Raw genomic sequence first — 15,066 nt, 5'->3', positions numbered from 1 at the left:
AGGAGAGTAGGTCACCCAAACCCCTGATCAGACCTAAATTCCCAACCTCATCCTGTTTTTCTTAGATCTTCAGTTTCTAGAGTTCAGCAGAGCTTTGTTATTGTGTGCTGTATGTGGACTATGCTCACTTTCAGATCTTTAACCTTGACTTTCCCTTCCCATGATTTCTGGTTGCCAGAAGTGTAGGTTGATGTCCTTTGTCACATGTGAAATGTGTTGGGTCATACTTTGATGACATCCCATCATGTAACCCTGGCACTTACTACCAAACAACCCAAAACTGTCACTTATACTCTCTTCTTCCTGAGTTGCAGATGGAACCCAGAGCCCAAAGCATGCTGGGCAAAAGACAGTGAGCCTCGGTTCCCTCCTGATCTTTCTATCTATGTAATTTCTGCATTTGCAGTTTTATCATTTAGTAAGTACAATTTATTGCCTCCCCCCTTTCCTTTTTTATTTAAACCAGCAGTTCTCAACCTCTGGGTTGGCCACTCTTTTGGTGGATGCATATCAGATATTTACATTATGATTCACAACAATAGCAAAATCACAGCTAGAAAGTAGCAATGAAATAATTCTACGGTTGTGGTCACCACAATATGAGGAGCTGTATTAAAGAGCCACAGCACTAGGGAGACTAAGAACCTCTGTTTTAGAATGTGCCTAGAACAGTGTGTGTTATCTTGTTGCTCAGTGAATATTTGTGGAAGGAATTTGACCAGCGCATGAAGCTCCGTGGTCTTCTCATTGGTTTCAGTTAAGCTATTGAACTTACCCAACTGCACATTCTCAGCTTCAGTTCTGTGACTTGTACACTGTAGTCATCTGAGCCTTGGAGGCTAAGAGTTTCCTCCTCCCCTAACAAATCCCTGAGGTGGTCTGTAGAACACATTTCGAGATGAGTCGAGCCCTGACTTAAAAACCATCCCCCTTTCTACTGCCTCGTCCATGTGGGGTTTATGGCCACTGAATAAATTAGGTCACCTGCTTCTCTCACTTCTTAGTCAACCTTCGGAAAACTTCTCTTAGGTATGGAGAAGACAAACAGTAAAAACATGCCCTTTTGCCTCTATTTTATCTAGCATTTTCTGCTTATCGAGCTAGCTTAAATGCCAAAATGTTCTAAATCCTTTATATGTCTCTACAGAATGATTTTGACTGTGTTACCTGCTACTGACTAGAGTTTCTCTGTCTTTGCTTTCTATTTCTTTCCTTCTATTTGCTCTCATTTTTTCTTTCCTTGTTATATATTATTAACTCCACTTTCAGTGAGGTTTTTACAAGCAGAACGAACCAGATTTTTCAAATTCTTTCTTATTTCTTCTCTCTCTCAACACACTCTTCGACCAAGTTTGATTGTGTATCTCTGGCTGGTCTTTCACTCTCAATCCATCTGTTTTAACCTTTGGAGCTCTGAGATTATAGGTGTGTCCCATCACATCCAACTTTTAAATTTCTGTTGGTCATGGGAGATTTAAATGGGAATATGAACTGTCTATCATTATAGTCTTAGTTCATTTAATAAATTATATTTTTGTGAATAGACACACACACATAATCTTTTACATTGTCATTGCACCTAAATGTAGCTAGATGTATGTACTCAACATGTAATCTGTGTGGATGGTGGGTGGATTGCAGGAGTGAACAATGAATTCACTACCGGGCACACAAAGAGAATGAAGAACCAAGAGATGCTGCGTGATGGAATGCACAGCTTATAAGAAAATAACTGTGCAGGGTAAGTGCACATTTCAGAATTCAGGACCCAGAGTAAAGACAAAGATCCATTGATGCTTTGTCTCCCACAATAAATAAATGATATTCAAAACAACAAAAAAGAGAAAAGACAATATTTTTTTATGAATTTTAGGAAGAAAGTGATTTTGTGAAGCAAAGGAGGGAAGAAGAACAGATACACCGGGGTGGGGGGGGGCAGCAGGAAATTCTAACCTCCATGAGCACCAAGCACATGTGTGGTATGCAAACATATATAAAGGCAAAATATTTACACCCCCCAAATCAAATAGATATATCTTTTAAATATATATTTGTTAAAAGCTATCTATTTAGCTTAATTTTAGGAGGTTGACTGTTCAAAATCCATCAAGTACCTTGGCTTTGCCTGATGTGGTATTAAATGCATCAAGACATGGTAGAGAAAGGAGAAGATAGACAACCTCATGAGAGGAAAAAATGCACCACAAGTGTGCAGGCTCGTGTCATAATAATGCACTTCCAAGCACTAGCCCCAGAAAGGCAATCTTCCTGTCACTGCCACAAAGGCCCTAATTCTTGAGAGGCCACCAGCTTACTACTCTACCATTCAGAACCAAGCTTCCTGCACGGAGGCCCCAGGCAAGCTCGCTCACACACGGCCCCTCAGACTGTGTGTATGGAGGAGGATGTGGCAGACAGAATAAGTTCTCCCAAGACACCATTCTGGAAAGCCTTTACCTGAAGACTATTGCAGGAAAAGGGGGCATTCAGATTACACGTGGAGTTAACATTCCTATCAGAGCAGATGCCGCATAGCCCCAAAGAAACTTGAAAATGCAAGAGAACACAACAAATATGAGAGAGAGGGAAGGAAGGAGGGAGGGAAGGAGGGAGGGGGAGGGGGTGAGGGAGGGGGAGGGGGGGAGACAAAGAGAGACAGAGTGTCTTTTGGGGAGAGCAGCATGAGGACATGGCCAGTTCTTGCTGGCTCCGAGATGGGAAAGGGAAAATGAGTGAAGGCCACCTCTAGAAGCCAGGTGAGCCCAGGGAATGGGTCACTCCTCAGAACGTCAGAGAGAAGGTTCAGGGGCACGCCCTGAATGCTATGACAAGTCCCCAGCAAGGCTCGACAGAACTGAGTTATATTCATGCTTCTAAGCTACGGAAATGTAATATAACAAACAACGAGAGTTGTGTTTTTACAGAGATTTATTTTTTTAAGTGTGTGTTTGGGAGGTGGGGGAGGGAATGGATGTAGGTACCCACCCACAGAAGTCAGAGAATGGTGTCAGAGCTCCTGGAATCGGAGTTCCAAAAGGTGTAGGGGCTAGGGACAAAACTCCAGTCCTCTGAAAGAGCAGCAGGCACTTTTAAGCACCAATCCATGTCTTCAGTCAAATATGCATAGCTGAAGGGAACAACTCTGTGGTGATATGTTACAGCAGTCATATAAATTAACATAAGGACTTTATGTGAGAACGCAGACAGTGAGAACATAAGAACTTAGATGCCGTTGCAGTTTCCTGGGCCAGAATTAATGAGATTTGATCTTGGAGCAGTGGCATATGGGAAAAGAGGCAAAAGGGACTGGAAATAGTTTGCAGATGCTAAGGGGCAATGACTTTGGGGTCTCGAGTGGGTGCAGGAAACTGAAGCAGAGAAGGAAAGAACCGCAGATCAGTTTCTGTAGCAACACAACCGTGAGTTACAGGCAGTCTTTGAGACTTCTGATATCAGATGAGGAATGAGGTTCCTCGGGGAAATGCTAAGGATGGGAGAATGAAGCTGAATGCAGGCTTGGGGGCAGAAGATATTAGATCACCATGGAAACAAAAAGAGAAGCAAACAGAAATAAGGAGAGGCAAAAAGAGGTCAGAGATAAAGGAAAATCTGAGGAGCTCAATGTCAACGGAGCTGAGAGAGGTGGGAAAGACAGATGGTGTCAAGTGTGTCAGAAAGGCAAGCTAGGGTGAGCCCGGTGCTAATGTTTAAATAGGAAATGCCCTCCTCGCTCAAGACTCGGGGATTGAATGCATGGTGCTCAGCTGATTGTACTATTTCAGGAGGTGACTGGGACTTTGGGGAATCAGATACCCCTGGAAAGGTAAGTCACCAGGGGCATCTCTGTCTCTTTGCTTCTTAGCTTCTCCAAAGTAAACAGTCTTTTTACTTCCTGTTACCAGAAGCCTACCATCACCACAAGGTTCTTCCTCACTATAGGCCCATGAGGAGCTGGAACAAGCCAGCCTGGGATGGAAACCTCTAATGTCCAGCCAAAACATAAGTTTGCTCTTTGAGACTGTTTCTACTGTTCCAATGGCCAAAACCTAAGCCAAAGGTGAGGGATCTATGGTGGATTATGGTGCTGGTCTGGCACTCTAGGGAAGAGGGAATCTACCCTGCTACTTTCCAGAAACCTAGTCAATTAAATCAAGGCCAATTTCTATTTTGGCAGTTCTGAAGTCTAGAAGTCAGAAGAAGTCAAGGGGTTTGCAGGAGTGCACCCCATGGCAACTCTTTGGAGAGCTTCTTTGTTTGCTTCTGCCTGTCTTCTGCAGCTGGTGCAGCTGCTAATTTACATCTCTCCCCGTGGCCACGCTGATCACCATGCCTCCTGCTCTGGCTTTGGATCCTCATGCTTGGATTTCGTGCCCACTCTGATAATCGAGGTTAAAAATCACCCAGCAATCTTTAATTAAATAATATGTTGCCCACATAAGGTAATATTCACTCTTTTATCATATGCAGGAAATATTCAGATGTTTTAGGACCAAGATAATCTAACATTCTTCTTGGTTCCAATGGTGGATAGATACTCAGACCAGATAACCTTTCAGAGTCAGTGTTGGGCTGAAAATTTTGTGATGTGCCATCAGATCAATAAAGTGAGATTGTTACTATTTACCGCACGCCCCAGTACAATGGACATCACAAATGGTCCTTGTTTGCAATCATAACAGCAGCTTGTATCTGTGTCATGTTTAGTTTTTCTGCTAGTCCACACCTTACCGAAGCCAGACACAGGCTGAGAACCACAGTGGGCCCATATGGTAAAGCCTGTCCTTCCTTTTGCTCACTGGGCTTTGCTGATTTTCCTATAGTTCATTTCACAGTTATGGAAGTTTCTCTAGAAAGTAAACTCAGGACATCATTGTGACTGGGGAGTGGGGAAAACTGGATGTAGATATTGAGTTATTCGATTTAAATACTTGAAGGTACATTAAGTACACCCTGACAGCTGTTGACAGAGAGGAAAGGAAACCCCTATATCAAGTAAATGCTTTCATAAATGACTAATTTATGAGCATATTTAGTGTTTAGGAACAAAATTTGCATAGAAAGTGGTTTTCTAAATTGCTCTATAATGATTGGAGTCTTACACGGCTCCTTTCCTTATGCTGTTGGAGATTGTTTTGTGAGCTGATTCTCTAAGAGAAAGGCCAAAGGTCCATGCTGACCCTGTTAGTCGGTTATTTAACATTCTGATTTAGAAAAGTCTTAAAAATTAACGAGAGTGTCTGTCACATTTAAGAGAAATAAAGGAGTTTTATTTGAATTTTGTGTCGAGCAAGACAAGAAAATTTCTCTTCCTCCAATCAACACGGTTTTAATCCTTCGGGTGTGTGGAGAAAAGCACTTTTTTTTTTCTCAACTCATCTGCTTTGCTTTTTGGCTGAGATGATGGATTTTCCAAGGATGAGAGATACAAAAGGAAAAAAAAGCCAGACAGGACAACCTGAGCAGCTGCAGGCCCAGCCAGGCTCAGCACAGTTAACAGGGGTTTGTTTACGAAGTGTGGGAACAGCACAGACTTTCCACCCGTGTCATTGGCAAGTTTCCTCCTGAGCTCTGTTTTAGAAACTAGATGTTTTTGATCACTGTGTTCCCAATATTTGGGATTTCTTCCCTGTGGGAAACAAGAAGGCCAAAGTTAAGAGTTAGAAAAGTCTCCCAAGGCTGAGAAGCAGGCTGCAGCTCTTAAAGTTGGACACTAGAACTCAAAACAAAGCAAAATACAAGCCTTGCATAATATCATTGATATAAATGAAATTAACTGATCGGTTTTTTGTTTGTTTGTTTGTTTGTTTTTTAAGTCACCACTTTCAGGAAAATAACCAGATCTATCTACAAAGTACTTCTGTCCAAAAGATAAAAAGAGAGGGAGAGGGGGAAATGCAGGTCTCAAAGGTGCCTTTCTGCTCTTCGGGAAGACGATACCATTGGCTATGAATCCGCCAAACACCCGCCTCTGTCACCAAACTCCTAGCAAGCTTCTCAGAGCTGCCATTGCAGCTAGACCTAACCTTGGGCTCCTGAATCTGTCCTCACAGAGTCCAGTTCTAGCAATAAGCATGCTCTGTTGGCTTAACCAAAATCTTCTACCGTAGTATCAGATGGTCCATTGTATCTGATCCAAGTCTTAGAGTGTCTTCCAGATGGAGTCTGTTCCCCTGGCCTTCCTGCTCTGTTAGTTTCAACAGAGCCACCACTTAAGTGATTTCTATCCTGTCTGCATTGGCTGCACATGGCCACTTGCTTGTGTTCGGAGTTGTACCTTGTTTGTTCGCACTCCTGGGTAACGTACCTGCCTGCACACCACCCCTCTTCAGTAGTCTTCCTAGCCAGCTTTTTAAAAATAGATTTTCTTCCAGCATCCCAGTATCTGGTCAGAGATTCCCCACCCACCCAAATTCACACTCTTCCTTTCTCTTTCATTAGAATATAAATCGACATCTAAAAATAACAGTAAAGTAAAAATAAGATAAAAATAAGAATAAAGGAAATGAAAATGAAACAAACAGGAAAGGAACTAAAGTAAGAGAACAAAGAAAATGGCTTTTTTCCCCCTTGGCATCTTCAACCCTCCTGTTTCTTTACAGAACTCGGAACTCATGGTCATTACTGGAAGATAACTTGGTCTGTCATCTTCCTACCTAAGCTCTAAAGTCCTTGCTCTGGTTTGTAAGAATTTTCACTTTGTTTGCCTACCTAGTCACTCCCAGTCAGCTTTCTCCTAAGTCCTCTTGTGCCACAGTTTCATCCCATTTGAGAAAGTCACTGTATTTGTTTTGGGGCTCTGTTCCATGTCTTTATTATCAGCACCCTCATGTGCCATAAACTCATGCCCAACCTTCCTCTGACCAGTTGATCAGCTAACTCTGGTCATTCTTGTCTTCTCTTTATCTTTCTTGACCCCCCCAACAGCATATTCTGTTTCTAATTTAATACTGAATTAAACTAGAATGTTTCTCTTTTATCTCTTCTCCCTACCTGTGCTGTATGAACCCAAAATTCTGGGACGAAGCCCTGGCTCTGGACACTCTTAGCTCTCTGAAGACTGGAACATGCTTTTTCCAGTAGACTCAAAGTTTCAGATCTCTCTTGGATTGTTTTCACACTCTGCTCGCAGCAAGTCCTAGTCTAACTAAGCTCTGCTCTCTCTAAAGCAACAGGGTCAGGAGGATATCAGGTTAGTATCTCGGGGTAATTCTCCAGCAGTCAGGGCCTGTCACCTCATTGGCTCTGCCTCACTGAGAACAGAGGTAGACTCTGCATCCAACAGAAGCCAGGAAGCCTAGGGTAGTGTGAAGAATCATAACCTCCTTTTCTTCATCTCTTCTGCTCCCACCAGCTCCCTCCACAAAACTCTTTCAGAGAGAAACCACAGATGGCCAAAGGTGACCATGACCTTAGAGTTTAGAGCTTCTGCCTTAAATGACTGTGTGAACACTAATATTCCATAAGGCAACTTCTTGGGCCCCCTGGGCTCCATGTGTAAGCTCTGGCTCAGGCTAGAGCTTCCGGCCTTAGTTGTCAGAGGAATTTCTCCACATCACTTTTCTGTATGTTTAGGGTTTTAACAAAGAGGCAGTACTGCTCTGAGCCTAAAGGAAGAGGATTATTTAGTACTTAGTACTTAGTACTTATTAGTAGTTCTCAGTTTTCCCTAAGTGCCCACTTTCCATTAGACTAAAGTCTAGGATGGATGGATGACTTCATCATTGCCCTTCTCGTTCACAAGAGTGGAGTTAAATTTCTTTGCTAAGCAAAATATTGTTGTACATTCTGGTATTGGAGGTGAGATGTCCACCCTTTTCTTCTTCCTTTATTCTCTTTATTTATTCTTCTCTCATACATCACATCCTAACCTCAGTTTCCTTGCCCTCCACTCCTCACAGTCTTCCCCTTCACTACTTCCCCTCTCTCCCTACACACACACACACACATACACACACACACACACATACACACACACACACACAAACACAAACACACAGGTATGGGGGTCTTCCCCTCAAGGGACTAATTACCTCAAAGTTATATATACATATATATTCAAGTTATTAGCTACATAAAAGCAAAACACAGACAAATAATATTTGCCACCACAAATAGAAACATTCTTATTGAACACTGACAAACTTCAGTGCCTATTTATTCAACAAATAAGAGAGTATAATTTTCAATGGGATGAAATGTTATTGTCTTTGAGAAAGACTCCCTTGTTATAGAGTTGAGTTGGGGACCATTGATTAGTAGGAGTATTTAAACTGCACTTTTGAAAATGACAACAGTATTTAGACTCCTCAATTGTAATGTTTCTCATACTGGTAAATTAGGAGCCTTAATCCTGCAAAATAACTAAGTCTATATTTTCTTCTTATCCTTTGCATCAGTAAATGGAACTCGTAAACTATGTCCTGGCAAAAAGAGCACTGTAAGTTGTTTTATCTTTCCAGCCAAAGATTGCCCTCTTGCGAATGATGACCACAATTTTAATTTATGAGACTATTAGGTCAAGGTATAGCCCCTTTGGTATAGAACTCTGTTCCATATTTTAATATGAAGCTAAAATTGAATTGGATGCTTAAGCAAGTATGGGGATCTTCCACTCCAAGGGAATAGTCACCTCAAGGTGTCTAAGCTCCTGCTGGAAGGGCTTTTATCAATACTGGTATTGGAAAGCTTTCTGTTGCTGTGACAAAATACCCGAAACAAGCTATTTCAAAAGAGGGGAAAAACGGTTACTTTGGATCATGGTTTTTAAGTTTCAGTTAAACTGAAACTTAAGGTCTGAAACTTAATGTAGTTTCTTTCTCATGTTGCTCTTGGACCTTGGGCGAGGCAACACATGGATGAGATAGAAGTAACCTCCATATAATGTTGTCCAAGAAGTAAAGAGACAGAAAGGAATGGACCAGGCTACACCACCACTAACCCAACTGCCTTCTAGTAGCATTGAACCCTTAAGGTTCAATGCCATCTACTTTCAAGTAGCATCACTGGCCCTTGGGGCCACATTTGAGGTCCAATCATAAACTAGACTAAAGATGGAAATGTTATCACACCTAAATTTTCACAGCAGGCAAATGCTCTTTTGTTAAATAATTAGTCTAAGCAGTAGATGCCAATAAGTGTTTGGTATTTTTTTTCCAGTTTGTCAAAATGAAGGATCATCATTCTGAAACTAGTCCAGATTATACAGTTCTCAAAAATAATTTTTTTCTTAAAATAAAAAATAGTACCTGGAATACACCTAAAAATGAGTGAAAAGATACAGATAAATGGCACCAAGAAAATTTCATCTCCAACCATTTGGGAACTTATAAGTAAATTTATCAAAAAATTCCAAGGATATCTATGAAGGAAATAGCAAAAATTTCCTAAATAAACATAAAAAACAAAATCAGTTTGGCTTAGTTCGTGTGAGAAGACCGGAGCTAATGGAGAGGATGTGATGTCATTTCCAGGATTCTAAGGCGTGGTTTCACTATGCAGGACAAGATGGCCTCTGCCCTTCTTAGTCTCCAGAGCGCTGGGGTTACTGGCACTATTTCATGTGCATTTAATGTACAATTAACCAAATTTTAGAATGAAACTTGGTGAAAATATAAAACAAAACTACAGAATGAGTCTGAATAATTTAAAGAAAGAAATGCATAAATATCCTATTATGTTTTTACTTAAATACCTGCTATAAAATATAATATAAAACTATATAATATATTTTGAGCTCATACATATATGTATATAGATATATATGTACATATATATGGTAAAACATAAATATAATTTATGAAACAATAGATAATTTAGTTTTCAAAATTAATAAAAGTTCAAAATTTAGGTTTAAAAACTCTGAAGATATCTGCAAAAAATTTAAGTAAGGTCTTTAGTTTCCAATGTAAGCTAAAATAAAATATTCAAAAATTTATAGGATATTTGACTTAGAAATACTCATCAAGAACGTATCACCTTATGCATATATTTCACATAATAGTATATACAGAAGACAAAATAATAACAAAAATACCATTTCTACAATAAAATATAAAACTTTCCTTTCTCTGGGCATCGGGCTAATTATTTATTGTTTGGGTTCCTTGTGCTAACATGACTTTCCATAGCAAACATTCATTCTTTTCAAAATGTAAGAATATTTAATTTTTAGCATCAGGAAGAGTATGTTCTACTTGTTACTATTTATGGTGGTCGTCTATAGTTCTTCTGAATTTGAGTTGTCACGGCACCTGACCTGTGCTTCCTCCCATTATCCCTTTGTAGCTAACCTTTGCCTGTCTCCCCACAGGCGCATAATACAGTTAGTCAATACGTGTCTCATTAAAGCTACTTCAGTGATCAAGGCATTTCTTGAGACAAGGCAGATGTTTCCCATTAATTTATTTTACTTGATTAGATCAAAACTACGAAATGGAAATATTTATCCAAGTTGAAATCAGCCTGGTCTGAATTAGTCATGCTGATAACTAGATAAGCCCCAAACTGTGGTGGTTAGTAGATTTCTCTATGTTGGCTGTTGCTGTTTGATTTCTGCTATAATCCCTTAAAAGAAAGTGTTGATACTGCAATGTCTTACTGTAACAATTGCTACCATTGTAGAAGCTGAATAATCTTCATGTCACTTTCATCTTTTTTCTTCTTTGGTTATCTTTTAGTGTAGCTTAATATTTTTTCCTTTTGTCTTGAAGGTAACACATGTTCATACTTGGGTGGGGACAGTTATACTGTATCTGTTACCTTTTAGGGTTGGGCATTGAGAAGCAGAGTTCTGTGCTCATGGGACCACAGGTACGAACTTCTAGATAAAGGAGCAGTTTGAACAATGAAAAGAGAAAGACACAGTATATGTGTTCAGGGACCATCAAAAAGAAGACATGACCGGACTCCAGAGTCTATTGAAAGCATCAAAACAGCTCTAAATTTTAAAGCTAAAGTCAAGGTGCTACTTACAAACAATGAGATTGTTTAACTAAGAGAATTAACATGAAGGGAGGCTGGTGAGTTTCTTTTGCGTATGTGGAGAAAATGACACCATTGAGAAAACCACAGGAAACAGTGAGTGCATGTAAGCCGACAACACTGGACCCAGGCTCCACTTAAAGGGGAAGATTGAAGACTTACTTCTTTGAAGATTGAACAAAAAAGGGGGAAGTTGAAAGGAACAATCAGGGAGATGGAGGAACGATCCTCAAAAGAGCAAAGCAAAGAATCCACTATTGATTGATCCATAAAGACTTGTCAAGACCTTGCAACCTGGCTGAGGATGGAGAGTGAAGAGGACAGTGACACTCCTGACATCATTTGAATGAGACCATGGGGAGAGAAAGACCCACAACACAGGGAGAGCAGTACCTTCAGTGTGTATCAGGTCCTCTGGCTCAAGGATACGTTGCCTAGGGCCTGCTACATTGGACCACCCGGAGATGGTTTGATTAATTTTTAAAATAAAAAAATAATGTTTTAATGAATGATATTTGTTACCTATCAATGCCGTTGTATGATATACTGTAAAATGTTTTTTTTTTTTTAATAAAGGAAGGAGCCACCAAAAAGCTAGAGCGTTCAGAGCTATGAAACTCATGGAATGTCTGAAGCTGGTCCATATCATACAGAAGAGAGTAAGTAAGGGAGCATTGTGGGAGATGACACACAGTGTGCAGTTTGCAGACTCTTGGTATTCTACAACAAGAGAGCAGTAGAGAGTTAGGAGCAAGGCCAAGTGAAATGACAAAGGCAGACTGTCATGAGAGCTACCGCAACAGGAAGAGATGGTGGACAGAGGAGGCAGCCAAGTTACATGAGTCTTTCCTGTTAGTTTTCTTTCAACTGTAATACTGTTATAGTTGGACAAATTATAGATTGTAATAAATAGGCGAATCCTGTCCAAATGGCACCAGAGCCAAAGATCATGCCTGCTAATGCTCAGGATATCATTTGTAAAGTAACGTATTTTAATGAAATGTATGTATAAACTATTCAGTACTGTTTTCTATTTTCCTAGTCCTTACAATGGAACCTACAGTGACAGAAGGTAGGTGATCTGTTATATTTACCTAAATGGCTCCTTCCAGTCTTTCATTGCATTTTATTTCATAAATGGGTCTGATGGTGAAAGGGGGGATATGGACACCCAGTGACTCCAGTCACCACCATTAGCCTTTAAACTTCATTGTCTCAGAGATATGACTCATGCAGATTTATCCAGCCATCACAAGCAAATTGAACAGGAAATTCCCATCTCTTTCCACTTTGTCCTGCATTTCTTCCAGTTGTGTAGCTCTAAAAATAGTACTTAAATCAATAGATTTGTGTAGTAAAAAGGTGATCTCCATAGTGCAGACACCTGCCTGTCATCTGTGGACTCATTTTTTAAAAGCAAATCTAATGGGCCTTTTCCAGTGAATAGTCTCAGAGGACAGTTTCTCACTCTTGATAAAACATGGTTCCTTCTGACTCCAGTCACAGTGTTTAGAGCAAGAACCCCAGAGAGAACCCACCTAACTTCTTCCCGTCTCAGCTCTCTCAAATGTAAACTAACCAATCTCATAATCAGTTTTTTTGAGACAATTATAAGAACCAAATGGATTCAGACCTGCAGAGTTCCCGGAGCTTATTGAATGTTCAGTCGATATTAGTGATTTCAAAAATACATATAATTCTTGCTTTTGCTAATCACCAACTTTTGGTGCTTGTGCAGGTACTACAATCCCAGGGTATAATTTATAGAAAAACACGTATACAATAGAAGAAGAATTCTCAAAGGAAGTGTTCTCTGTCCATCACTCACTTCTTCAGTACCCACTGAGACTTGTGATACTTTGAATAAAAAGTGTTCCCTGTGACCTCACGTATTTGAATACTTGGTGCTCAGTTGGTGGCATTTTATGGTGGATGTTTAGGCAGTATAGCTTTACTGGAGGAAGTACATCACTGGGGGCTGACTTTGCGTACATAAATCTTCTAGTTGTCAACCTGTGGGTTGTGACCTCTTTGGGGGTTGCACATCAAGTATCCTGCACATGAGATATTGACATTATAATTCTTCACAGTAGCGAAATTACAGTTATGAAGTAGCAACAAAACAATTGGATGTTTGTGGGTCAGCACACATGAGAAATTCTGTGAAGTGGTTTTAGAACTAGGAAGGATAGGAAGCACTGCTCTAGAATCTTCACGTTTTCTCTCTGCTTCATGATTATGTTTCAAGGTATGAGTTTTAGCTGCTTGGGTCAGCCACCACGTCTAGTGTTGCCACCACCACTACTTGCTTAGGTAGTTTGCTTGCTCCCTAACTGACCTTCTTCTTTATTAGCAATTGTCATTCTGCAAAAAGCCTGAGTAAAGTTTAAGAAATCTAAGGCTTGGCAGATGCCACTGTCACTTTTCGCTTCTTGCTGCAGCCATGGTCAACCCCACCATGTTCTTTGACATCATGGCGGATGGCGAGCCCTTGGGCCACATCTCCTTCGAGCTGTTTGTAGACAAAGTTCCAAAGACAGCAGAAAACATTCGTGCTCTGAGCACTGGAGAGAAAGGAGTTGGCTATAAGGGTTCCTCCTTTCACAGAATTATTCCAGGATTCATGTGCCAGGGTGGTGACTTTACACGCCATAATGGCACTGGCAGCAGGTCCATCTATGAAGAGAAATTTGAGGATGAGAACTTCATCCTGAAGCACACAGGTCCTGGCATCTTGTCCATGGCAAATGCTGAACCAAACACAAATGGTTCCCTAGTTTTTTTTATCTGCACTGCCAAGGCTGAGTGGCTGGATGGCTGCATGTGGTCTCTGGGAAGGCGAAAGAAGGCATGAACATTGTGGAAGCCATGGAGCGTTTTGGGTCCAGGAATGGCAAGATCAGCAAGAAGATCACCATTTCCGACTGTGGACAACTCTAATTTCTTCTGACTTGCGGGCATTTTACCCATCAAACCATTCCTTCTGTAGCTCAGGAGAGCACTCCCACCCCATCTGCTCGCAATATCCTATAATCTCTGCTCTCACTGAAGTTCTTTGGGTTCCGTATTTTCCTCATTCCCCTTAAAGTCTAGCTGGATTGCAAAGTTAAGTTTATGATTATGAATAAAAACTAAATAAGAAAAAAAAAAGAAATCTAAGGCTTTTGTTGCCTTTGGTAAAGACCTTCTGTCTGTCTGTCTGGAATGCCACTACCTCTGTCATGACCATCCTGAACACCTTCTTTCTGCACTTATGAATACACTAGTCTGGTTCCTGTTCTCCCACCCACCTGTGAGGGTGTGAAACCAGCCTTTGCCTTTTTAGTCTGTCTCCTGTAGATCTAAGACCTGAGTACATAATGCATCTAGTATACAATAGGCACACAATGAACGTCAGTTGAATAAAAGTGATTGAAATGATGTATTTGACATTTAGGAATAGCTAGTTTTTAAACTCGAACTTTAGATCTTAAGCACATTGGATACAGGAAGAAAGAAAGGGGACATGTCAACACCTACTCCGTGACAATCAAAGATGACAGGATCAAAGAAGAAGCTGCTATGTCAGGCCCAACGTGCGCTAGGTGTGGGAAACGGTTTCTTATTTCTTCTCTTTTTTATTATTGGTGAAGGGTAGCATGGAGGTGGAGTCTTGCTGTATTTTCCCATGTTGTCTCAGAGTACCTGTGATCCCAAGTACCTATGAGCACAGGCATGTGCACCAAGCTTTGGCTTTTCCCTCCTGTTGCCAGATTCATCAGTTTCTGGCCACGAGAATTAAAGTGATACAAGCCTATCCAAAAAAAAAAAAAAAAAAAAAAAAAAAAAAAAAAAAAACCAACCAAATGAACAAAAAACCATTGATCTTATCACTCTGTTCTGGCAGGGAATTCCAGGGCTAGTGACTATAGTGCTACAACAGTGACCTCTGTATGCATTAGCCCTGAATACCTAGAGCAGGCACAGTGGCAAAGAGAGATGATTTATAAATCAAGAATTAATCTTCTTTATCATTCTCAGAGGATCTCTCCATTTCCCCTTGGCCTATTGTTCTGAATGTACAGTGAGACAGTTCCTGTCTTATTA

The 15,066-nt window shown here is 40.6% G+C and overlaps 1 pseudogene across 1 annotated transcript; it reads left to right on the top strand.

Moving 5' to 3' along the window:
* Positions 1 to 13,423: 13,423 nt before the first annotated feature.
* Positions 13,424 to 14,083, top strand: LOC308437496 (peptidyl-prolyl cis-trans isomerase A-like; annotated as a pseudogene). The gene has a single exon. The product of its transcript is annotated as a peptidyl-prolyl cis-trans isomerase A-like (transcript).
* Positions 14,084 to 15,066: the final 983 nt, after the last annotated feature.

The sequence above is a fragment of the Micromys minutus genome (genome assembly GCF_963924665.1).
Source record: "Micromys minutus genome assembly, chromosome: 26".
Classification (NCBI taxonomy): Eukaryota; Metazoa; Chordata; class Mammalia; order Rodentia; family Muridae; genus Micromys; species Micromys minutus.
The sequence above is the reverse complement of the archived record's forward strand: the minus strand, read 5'-3'. Positions and strand labels throughout refer to the sequence as shown.